The sequence below is a fragment of the Nannospalax galili genome, unplaced genomic scaffold, assembly GCF_000622305.1.
Source record: "Nannospalax galili isolate Female #2095 unplaced genomic scaffold, S.galili_v1.0 scaffold768, whole genome shotgun sequence".
Classification (NCBI taxonomy): domain Eukaryota; kingdom Metazoa; phylum Chordata; class Mammalia; order Rodentia; family Spalacidae; genus Nannospalax; species Nannospalax galili.
Genome location: NW_008360317.1, coordinates 3,394,356 through 3,405,836, shown reverse-complemented (window position 1 = coordinate 3,405,836; position 11,481 = coordinate 3,394,356). Strand labels below are relative to the sequence as shown.

The window sequence follows — 11,481 nt, the reverse complement described above, 5'->3', positions numbered from 1 at the left end:
ATATATATATATATATATATATGATTTGTCACAATAAGATGTTACTTTGAAATTAACTTGGGCTACTTTTGAGAGCTCTAAGCATCCAAATAATCATGTTCTTGGTGAGTTAGAACAATCTTTCAATTTGAAAGGGCCTTATTATTGATTGTGATACTTTTAAGAATCTGTAAATTGGCAACTATATTGTGACTTGTTGACAGTGACAGGACTGTGGAACTGCTTTGCTTGTAACCCTAAGAATTCTGTGTAGCATTTCATTCTCAAGATTGGGTTGTAGAGTGAAGTTGATGTTTGTGTGCTCCAGAAATTAACATGGTTAAATACTCCAATGCATGCTTCAAATTCCTGTCTTGCATCAGAGCCTGAAACCATTTGTAGTAAAGGGGTCAATTAAACAATGTGGATGGTGAAATGTATTAGACGGCAGGAGACACATGGATCTTGATAAAGGGACTCTGATGTCGGCCTTTGATGCTCTTCAGTGGGTTATTACAGATGTGTAGAGAGCGTGAGATACTTGTCACCGTGAATCCTAACTGCACACCCTGACTGTGCTAAGTGATCTCTGCAGACTCTGAATATTTTCACAATTTGATTTCAATACCATTTGCATTGGAATTTCTTGGAAAACTTGTATGCAACAACCTTCTTGTTGTAGTTGTTTTCTTGGAATCTTTTTTTTTTTTTAGTGTAGGATTATCAAGAACACTGAGGGCTGACTCTGTTGTACAAAATGAGAAAATAGTTCAGTCAAGTATTATTTCATAAAAATTATACCAACTCTCCTAGCAGCTGACTCTCTTAATGGCTTTAGGAAATCACCAGAAGATGCTTTAGAGATCTGGGGCTCCAGGCTACAAACTAAAAGTTACATTTCTTAAAGGGAACTGTTGCTTTAATGCCCACTGGTGTTATTCTAGTGTTCAGCTCTTCTGAGGGAAGAGAAGGCCAAGGCTAGAATGGGCCAGAGGGTATAAGCCTGTGTTTCAGAAAATGGGAAGGAATGAGATGAAATGGCTGGAAGGGGCAGCATTTGGTATCTAATGTAACACACTCACGTTAGACCTGAAATCTCTGTGATCTCCCGATGGTACCAAGCATTCAGACCTGCCTTGCTTTTATCTGTTGGTCAGTGGGCCTGGATTCACATATGTTCCCATCCATCCTGCTTATCACCAACATAGCCCCTCCGTCACACCCCACAAAGGCTTTCTCCTTCTTACCCCTGGCTCCCAGAGGGCACATCACTCCTTCACGTGTGGTCCTCACCTTGCCCTCTCTTTCCGTATAGTCACTTGGCCCTGTTGGCTGCAGCTGCAAAATTGTGATACTGCCTCTGATCTTGGACCTTATGTAAGTTGCCTTTTCAAGGACTGAATTGGCAGAACTAATTTGACAACGTGGAGTGTGAAAGGGGCATGGAGGTTTGAGGAGCCGAGTCGTAGTCTAGACAGCATCATCAGCTGCCTGCATGTGCTACCCGCCCCCATAGACTCCTAGGCCCAACTGTGCTCAGTTTCTGGGTTTGTTGTCATTTGTTTTTGCTTTCTTTACTGTTGTTGTTCTTTGCAGTACTGAGGTTTGAACCTAGTGCCTTATGCATTCTCCTAGGCAAGCGCTCTACCATTGAGCTGTACCTCCAGCCCTCTTTGTGCTTTTTATTTTGAGACAGGAGCCACTAAGTTGCTCATTTGGCTCTGAACTCTAGGCCAGGCAAGCCTTAAATTGTAAGCCTTCTGCCTCAGCCTTGCTAGTAGCTGGAATTACAGGTCTATGCCACCAAGACCAGCTTGTTTCTGTTTATTTCTGCCCCTAGTTCTTTCTGTGGGTACAGCAGCAAGAAATGAATTTCTCCCATACCTGCTATCTTGGTACCACGACAAGTTAGAGTTAATTGCTCAAACTCTGAATACTGGCTATTTGATTTCTGAATTCCTCTCAGTTCAACCATGACTGCACTGTCCTGCAACTTCTCCAAACTGCTTTCCATAGTCGGTGACTTAGAAGTATCACTGGCTGTCCATCCTGGCACGGTGCCTACAGGCCACCTGCAAACAGAAGCATACGCAGATTGTGACAGTTATTCCCAATGTATGCTGCTATGCACTTGCACAGAAAGAACAGACATGACAGAGGAGGAATATGGGGGTTAAAGAAGTGGTCTCGTACAATTAGTAAAACAAAATTAGGGCTCAGGCTGTGGTCTTCAGACTGCAACATTTCTACTATGTTCAACTGCCCTCTGTTGTCAACTGCTGAGAGGCAAGTCTTGAGGTCACAGCTGGATTCCATTTAGTATTCATCCTTAGCCTGGTATGCCCAAAGACTACTTGTACCTCCAATTCAGGTTCCATATTTTCCATCCTACACTGCATGATGTATTGGTCAGTTCAGTCATTCTTTGGTGAACTATTCATTTAGCTCTTCCTTTGTATTGGGAATAAGCCTTCAAGGGTCTAGCTGCATGTTAACCTTTTGTTATCATTTCACTTCTGGGGCCATCCCACCTGCAGATAGGCTATCTGAAAGGCACATCTGTTTGTTTTAGTCCTTCCTTAGGATTCCTCAGGGAATCTTGGGAGCTGAGTATGAAGTCTAAGGAATGTCAAATCTGTCTACTGACTCCACTCCCAGCCCTGTTCTCAGCTTTGTCTCTAGCCAGGTCCCCACCTGCCTCCTTCTCCTTGTGTTTCTACAGACTCAGCCAACTTCAGATGTCAGCCCTTCACGCCTGCTTTTTTAGGGTTAGGCATTGTGCATGCTGTCTGCATAGTTCTCCCTAACCAATTCCTACCTGAGCCTCAGGTGTCCCCTGTGCATAGCCTCTGACACCCTCCTCTGGGTTGGTCCGGTCTGAGCCCTTCTCATAGCACCTGGGTTTTTCTGCCTCACCCCATTTGCCACACTGTACTCCTGTTCCATTCTCTTGTCTTTGTTTACTTGTCTTTTGCCAACTAGCCAATGATCAGTCTTATTAACCTCTGTATACCTGTTATCTGTCATAATACCTGGCACCTAGCAAGCTTCCGATAAATATGCAGTCGATTCAAATTATACTGAATGAAATTGGCCCTTGCCATCCTTCGTATGCTCTGCCTTTTTCCAGAACTGTCTCTGTTGATGCCATTCTTTCTCTCCTTGACGCCCAACCCCCACCCCCACCCCACACACGTGCACCCTCCCTCCTGTTCTGTTTTCTTGTCTCTGTGTGGTCTAGAAGGCCCAGTTCTAGTTGTCTATCTTCCGTAATCAGAATTCTTCCTCAGACATCTTTTAGTTTCCTTTATGCCAGTTTCCTCTTGGCTGTGATACTGCGTTATATTGCTGATGTGATGTTTGTGCAGAAACTCTTTGGAAATCAAGACTGTATCCTACATCCTTCAATGGCCCAGTTGTCTAGGAGGAGATAATTTCACAAAGTAGACATCCATGCAGGTTTTAGTGATAATTAACTGATTTTCTGTGAAACTTCATCACTCCTGTAGGGCTTAGTTGATTCTAAGTCCAAGAAAGAATCAGCTGACAGATAATAATTAAAAAGACAAGCACCTTATACTTATTTTCATTATAATATAACTTCCTGGTAGGGAAAAAATACAGGTAAGGCTTGTCTTAGTGTGACACTCATTTTAAAAGTTATTAGGAATCTGCTGTATGCCAGAAACTCTTCTAGGGCTGGGAAAGCCTGGCTTCTGGACCAGGCTGACAGAAGGAGCTTTCCTAGAAGAGTGCTTTGAATATTGAACAAGCCAATAAATGCTTCTAGAGTAAGGAATAAATGGACCAATGATCTTAGAAGTGAACCTCAAAAAGAAAACTAACATATTTAAAAATCATATTTACATAAAAACATCAAAGCCTAACATTTTATCTTCCCTTGATAGTTTTATCAGTAGAATGCTTGTAGCTGTTTGAGGCTAAAGTTTTTCGGCTTGAGGTCTCCAGAGATGAGCTGTTACGGTTTTGAATAGGAACTGTCCCCCACAGGATCATGTATAGAGGGCTTGGTCCCCAGACAGTGCCACTATTTTTAGAGATAATGGAAAATTCAGGAAATTGGGCCTAGCTAGAGGAAGTGGTCATTGGGCAGGGCCTTTGAAGGTTCTATCTAGCCCCAGTCCTTTCTCTCTCTCTCTCTCTCTCTCTCTCTCTCTCTCTCTCTCTCTCTTCTCTCTCTCTCTCTCTCTCTCTCTCTCTCTTTCTCTCTTTCTCTTTCTCTTTCTCTCTGCTTCCAGCCCACCATGAAGTAAACAGCCTTGTCTACATTCTTTCGTTGCTATGAGGCTCTTCCTTACCACAGGCAGAAATACAGAGCTAAGTGACCTTGGACTGAACCCTCTGAAATTATGAACCAAAATATACCTTTCCTCTTTGGGTCAGGCATTTGGGTCACAGTATGAAAGGCATCAGGAGTTTAGGTCTCCATAAAAGACAGAAAGCTTATATTTTCTGCTTCTGAAAGCACTTATACAGCAGAGACCACAGCAATGGGCCTGGCTGAATTAAAGAAAGCAAAGAGAAGAGAGAGAACTGGTCTGAACCTCATGGCCATGGGCGTTTTGGGTGAAAAAGGGCCTCTCAGCCTTCACCTGGAGGATAGGGGGCCGGTGGGGGGTTCAGTGATGAGTTGTTCACTCAGCATTTTTAAACAAAGGAGTTGTGTCTTAATTAGCTCTATCTTGAAATATCCTACTTATTTACAATCATCTGTTGTGAAAGCAAAGAGCCATTTGCTTAGAGAAACGGATAGCTCCAGGTACTTTGTTCCTTAGTCAGAGGACAGTGTGGTGATGACTGTATAGTCCACAGGAGGAGGGATCTTGGGTAGCACTCACCAGACAGGTGCACCAATATGTTGGCTAACATCCCTTGTAGGTTTTAAATAAAAATTCTATTCCAAACCAGGTGTGGTGGTACATGTTTAAAATCCCAGTACTTGAGATACGGAATCACAAGAACTGCAAGCCTGAGACCAGCCTGGGCTACATAATAAGACCCTGTTTCCAAAAAAAAAAAAGTCCCAGGGAAAGTTATTTTTCATTCAAATCTACAATCTAAAAAAAGTTATCAAAAATTTTAAGTGGATTTTGAATATTAAGTAAAGTTGCTTTATCCCTTTTACATTTTTTATTTTTATTTTATGTGTGTTTTGCCTGAATGCATGCAATCCCTGTAGAGGGTACTGCATCCCCTGGAACTGGAGTTATAGTTCTTAGCCACCACATGTGTGCAGGGAACTGAACCTGGATCCTCTGCAAGAGCAACAAGTGCTTTGAACCACTGAGCCCTCTCTCTAGCCTCCTATCCCTTTTCTTCTTTAAGGAAGGCCGTGCTTTTGGCTCGTAGTTCAAGGCTGCAATCCATCATGTCAGGGAAGTTAGTCATGGCAGCATTCACTTACGGCAGTGGTCATATTGGATCTGCAGTCAGGAAGCAGAGAAAGACGAATGCTAATGCTCAGCTCACCTTTACTTTTGCTTTTAGTGCAAGTCCCTTGGTCAGAAAGTGTGCGTCTCACATTTAGAGTGGGTCTTACACTTTAACCCAATCTAGAAACTTGCTCACAGATATGCCCAGATTTGTTTCCATGTTGATTCTAAATCCCCCAAGTTAAAAGTCAAGATTGTTCATCACAAACTGGTACCCCATCATGGTGCCTGGTAACCAGATTGTCTCTTTAATGCCACTTTAGATGTCTAGACCTGTCCTTTTTCTTGCTGAGATTTTCATTGGAAACAGGGTAACTATGAGAACAATGACAGTGAGATGCCTCTGGACACTTTTATAGTGAGCAGCCTCTATCCAGGAGCCTGGAGAGATGGGCATCCAGCCTGGGCTCTCCTCAGAGCCTCATTGTTCCAGGCACAGGGGGTGTGCTCTGCGTGTGCTTGCCCAAGTACAAGTTGAATGTTCTGAAGTTGAATGTTCTTTTTTAAAAAACTTATTTTTTAAAAAATGTGCGTGTGTGTGTGTGTGTGTGTGTGTGTGTGTGTGTATGAATGTGTATGAGTGTTTTACCTGCATGTATGTAAGTGTACCTCATGAGTGCAGTGCCAGTGGAGGCCAGAAGAGGATGTTGGATCCCCTGGAACTGGAGTTACAGATGTTTTTCAGCTGCTGTCTAGGTGCTGGGAATCAAACCCAGGTCTTCTGAAAAGTAGCCAGTGCTCTTAACTGCTGAGCTGTCTCTCCAGCCTTGGTTGAACATTCTTAATCCAAAATTCCAGATCCAAAATGCTCCTAAAGCTGAAACATTTTGAATGCTGATATGACACCACACATAGAAAGCTCTAAATTTGCCCTCATGACTGGGGTCAAAACCCAAGCACACTGAAAATACTGTATAACTTTACCTTTGGGCTTTGCGTAAAAGGTGTATATAAATGTGAACGAGTTGCATCCTGTCATCACCATTATCTCACTATGTTTATGCAAGTATTCTGCAATCAGAAAAACTTTTGGTCCTGAGCAGTTCTGATATGGGATGCTCAGGCTGAGCTGTGTTCTCTGTTGAATTTTGTTATCCCAGAACCCCACAGAGTGGTGTATTGGATGACATTTCAATGCTGTCTGTGGGGGTTATGGAGTGCTTAAGTCGGGCCTTTCATGAAAACTCACTGTGACAAGAGTGTTTCTTGGGGATGTGCTTGTTCATCCTAGGTTCCGTGGTTACACACTGATAACAGCAGCCTTGTCTCATTCTTCAAGGTATTCCCCACAACATCCACTGCAGTGTTTTGCATATGGTAGGTGCTTACGTGCTGCTGAAGCAGTCAGGCCAGGGGAAAGACAACGTGTGATATGTATCACATTCCATGTCACCTCCTCTCCACCAGCCACACCCTGTCTGGTCCTATGGTTTCCTTAGAAAGTCACTTCCAGAGCAGGCCATACTTGCTCAGGGGATAAAGCCAAAAGGCCTGACATAGGCAAAATGACTTTTGAATGTGAAAAGACTGCAGCCCAAGAATTTCACAAAGTCAAGAGCTCCTTTACAATGGAGTTCAGTTCTGATTCTCCATTTTACCAGACCTGGGACAGGTCCCTTGAGATAGGAAAGTAAATAGCATTTCTAGGACTCACAATTATGAAGCCATAAGCAGCTGAGGTCTATTGTGTTATTATTTTTTTTTTTTGGTGGTATTAAAGGTTTGATTTTTCATAACTTTTTTCTTCTAATCAGTGGGTGGTAGGTGCAAATGAATGCTTTTGAAAATCTTGATGTTTGGAAATTTAGCCAAAGTTGCTAATCAGACCCTCTGCTAATATAAATTCTATGTAGTGAGACACTACCAAAAGATTAATTATTTTTAATTTTCTCATAAGACAATGCCACGGAACAATCTTTTTAAAAAAATAAGTAAGTACTCATGTGTTTTCTTCAAGTAAATCATTAAATTTATGAGTATTGTCATATGAGTCCTTGGAAGAGGGTACAGTGCTAAAAACTCCAGTGGCTTTGTTTAATTAGTTTATTAAATGTACTGAGTAGCCTTACTATATTTAATTTTTTGCCCGATATTTTCTGTTTAAATGGCTTTTTGAAACTCAGCACTTAAGCTTTTCTTTGACCAAAACTTGGAATCATAATTCTTTTGTACCTGTAAATCAGCCTGTATGAAATAATGTAAATAAATTCAACATTTCCAATTAATCTACTGAAATAGCGGAGCTTACACTTCAGAAATTTTTGAAAGTCAACACAACATTTTGGTTTAAAATGAGATAATTTTGGCATTCCTTATTCAAAACTACATATACAACAGAAACTGAGGTAACCTATTTACTTAAATAATAAAATTTATTTATTGTCAAGTTTATTAAGGGAATAGAGTTTTATTTTTGTTTTATATTTTCTTTTAGAGAACACAAATTTAATGAGAATATTCCACTTACTACTTAGTACTTGTAAGAAAAAAATATTAATACTGTGATATTCATATTTATGATTTATATGCATATAAGCAAAGGGCAAACATTTTTCCCCTTATGAAGGGACTGACAGTAAGCCAATCTAGGCAGAAAACTTTAGAATTCTGGTTCACTTTTAAGCTTTTCTCCACATTGTGTTTATTTATACATATTTATTTATACATTTAGTATACATAAATGCAACTTTTTAGAAATATGTATGTATATAGACAGCTGTATTTATGACTCTGAATTCAATGACTTAAATGGATCTGACCTAACCCAGTTATTGCTCTGTAGATAGTGTGTGGTTACAGGTTTGAGATCTCCTTCTATATGGTTTTCCATCCTCAAATAACACCCTAAATATATATTTGCATCTAGACTGTGAAAATATTTTTACCTCCATGTAATTTTATGTTCATTCAATATCCTTCAGTAGTAATTCCTTCTGAAAACTTGTATGGACCGCATAAAGTAAGGCACTAAAAAAATATGAGAAGAATGGCCATCCAGTTACTTAAGAAAAGCTAGGCATGGTGGCACATGCCTTTAATCCCCACACTTGGGAGGCAAAGGCAGGCAAATCTCTGTGAGTTCAAGGCCAGCCAGGGCTATTTAGTGAGGGCCTGTCTCAAAAAACGAAAAAGAAGGGCTGAAGAGGTAGCTAGTGGTTAAGAGCACTGGCTGCTATTGCAGAGGACCCAGGTTTAGTTCCCAGCACCCACATGGCAGCTCACAGTCATCTTTAACTTCAGTCCCAGTGGATCTGATGTCATTTTCTGGCCTCTATAGGCACTGCACACACGTGGTTTAGCTATATGGAAGCAAAACATTCATATACATATAAAAAAAAGAAATATCCAAACCCAGCATTTCTTTGTTTTAAATAATTCAGGGAGAGTAGCTACCTAAAAAAAAAAAAAATATTTATGTGCAATATTTAATTATAATTCCACCATTTTTTTTCTTTACAATCTAGAAGAATGTGAATTCTTGGGGAATGGCGTGGCTGGTCATTTTCAAGTGGCATGAATACAAAAACTCTCATTGCAAGAGAGAGTATTGTCAGCCATGATTTTGCTTTTGATATTTCCATCTTAAATGAAGTTAATCCATTTGTTCTGAGTGACTGGTTGCTCTCTATACATTTTAACATCCCGTTCATTCATTGAAAGCCCATAGATAGGGAAAACACATGGTGGTGTGGGCCTTTATCATTAGATCAGCAGTACTGATGGGCTCTCTTAGCTATCAAGTAGCTGCTGCCCCACCAGACAGTTGGGGACTGGAAAGATGGCTCAGCAATAAAGAGCACTTGCTGTTCTTCCAGAGGCTCTAAGTTTAATTCCCAGCACTCATGTCTGGCAGCTCACAGCTGCCTATAACTCCAGCTCTAAAGGATCCAATGCCCTCTTCTGATTTCACACACACACACACACACACACACACACACACACACAAACTTAAAAATAAAAATAAAAGGTCATAGTCATTTTTATAAATAACTCATACTGGATAAAGTATTGGAATAACAGCTTTTTGCAGGCAAGAAAGATAGAATTTAAAGAAACATTATTTTTAGATTTAAGTCTCAAAAAAGGCAAATAGAAGGATCCAGGAGAAAGAGGACCTCTGCTCAACAAAATCTGAGCATCTTTCAGAAAACTCTGTGCCAGGTGTGAGATTTGATCAGAAGGCACTTCACTTGGCCATCTGTTGTTCTCCCTAACCTTTTACTAGGAGAGTGAAGAGTAGAATGTATGAATTTTGACACTCATGGTGTCAAATGTGGGGCCTATAGTTCTGTTGTGCCCCTGACGGCAGTACTGGTATCACATCATCTGATATAGAATCTTTTTTTTTTTTTTTTGTCTTTTTGAGACAGGGTCTCCCTGTAGCCCCAGCTGTCCTGGAACTCATTATATAGACCAGGCTGGCCTCGAACTCACAGAGATCCGCCTGCCTCTGCCTCCCGAGTGCTAGGATTAAAGGCGTGCGCCACCATGCCCGGCCTGATACAGAATCTTTAACTGGCCGTTGAATACTTCTCTATAAAACAGTCCCAGAGGGCTTCACTGTCCTTCTCATCAGAATTTCTCTGATAAGGATAGTCATGCTTGGTGATTTACACCTTTTCTCCACCCTTGATAAATCAGCCAGGGGTGAAGTGTCCTAAGTCAATGTCCCTTCCCCAGGGCCCAACTCAGGAAGGGTCTCCTATGTTTTGAGATCTCTGAACCTCTACCAAACTAAGAGAATGTTCACTTACCAAGGAAAAGCATTATTTTTCAAACAATAATTCTGGGAGGAGTGTTTACAGAATTCCTGGGCACTGAGCCTAGAAACTGGGGTCTAGGCTGGGGCCGGACTTCTACCTACATTGTGAATGTCTTCCCACATGTGCCTGATCCTTGTCCTGTGCCTGGTTAAGAAATACTCAGTTTAGTGGAAAAGATCCTCAAAGATTAAAGTTACTCTTAACAGATTCCCAAGTTTTGCAAGTATGAAGCAGGAAGCTGCTGTGCTGGGCAGGCCCCCTTCATGATCCCACGTGCATCCACAACCCTCCCTCAAAGCCCAGTGTGATGTCTGGCAGAAAGAAAACCTGTGTTTTATCCCCCTTTTTTTGGGGGGGGGGACCTGATTTGCACACCATCATTTACAAACTTCTACCTTGCCACTTGACTGTAAAAGCCAGAACAGTAGAGAGAAGTCCTGGCTCTCCCTTGTGAGGCCTTTGTTCTAACTCTGCTCATACCTAAGAGTAAAATTCTGTGACTCTTTCTGTGCAGTTTAAAAAAATATAATTTACTTACTGGTTTTATTTTATGTGTATGAGTTTTTATGTTTATGAGTTTTTATTTTATGTGTATGAGTGTGCCTGAAAAGGTGTAAGTGCACCTGTGTAAGTGCATTACAAGTGAAGGTCACAAGAGAGCATTGGATTCCTCTGGAACTAGAATTACAGATGGTTATTAGCTGCCATGTGGGTACTGGGAATCAAACCCAGGTCCTCTGCAAGAGCAACCAGTGCTCTTAACCACTGAGCCATCTATCTCTCTAGCCCCTCTGTGAAGTTTTTTACAATGAAAGAATAACTGTTAGAGGTAGTTGATGAACTTGAGTGGACAAAAAACTTCTTAGGGCCTTAGAAATAAAAGTTAATAATACAAGTAATGATGGGAAATATCGAGGGTGTCAGCAAAGAAAGAATCACAGAGAATTAGGGCACTGCACAAACTGTGATATTCAAAATAGGGTAAAGTAGAGCTATACATACTTTCTTTCATTATTAAATCATATGCATCTAAAATAAACAGTGATCCCTGTGATTTCTTTAAAGAAATGTTGCTGAAATACAGTTATTTTTAAAAAGAATGCTGCTAGTCTACATAATTATTTAAGTAAAAGGCAGCACCACTTTGGAAGATGTCAGCATTTCTAAGTTACACTTTACCTTCACTTCTTGCTAAGTTAGAAATAACTTTGGTGTTTGGAATACAGCGGAGCTGTTTGGTTCTTCAATGAAAGGGGTGGGGGTGGGGGTGGTGACTGAACACTTCA

General features: G+C 41.0%; 1 protein-coding gene across 1 annotated transcript in view; it reads left to right on the top strand.

The window, feature by feature from the left end:
• The window catches only part of Fry (FRY microtubule binding protein), a 479,403-nt gene that overhangs the window by 94,765 nt on the left and 373,157 nt on the right, over nucleotides 1-11,481 (top strand). The window lies entirely within an intron of this gene.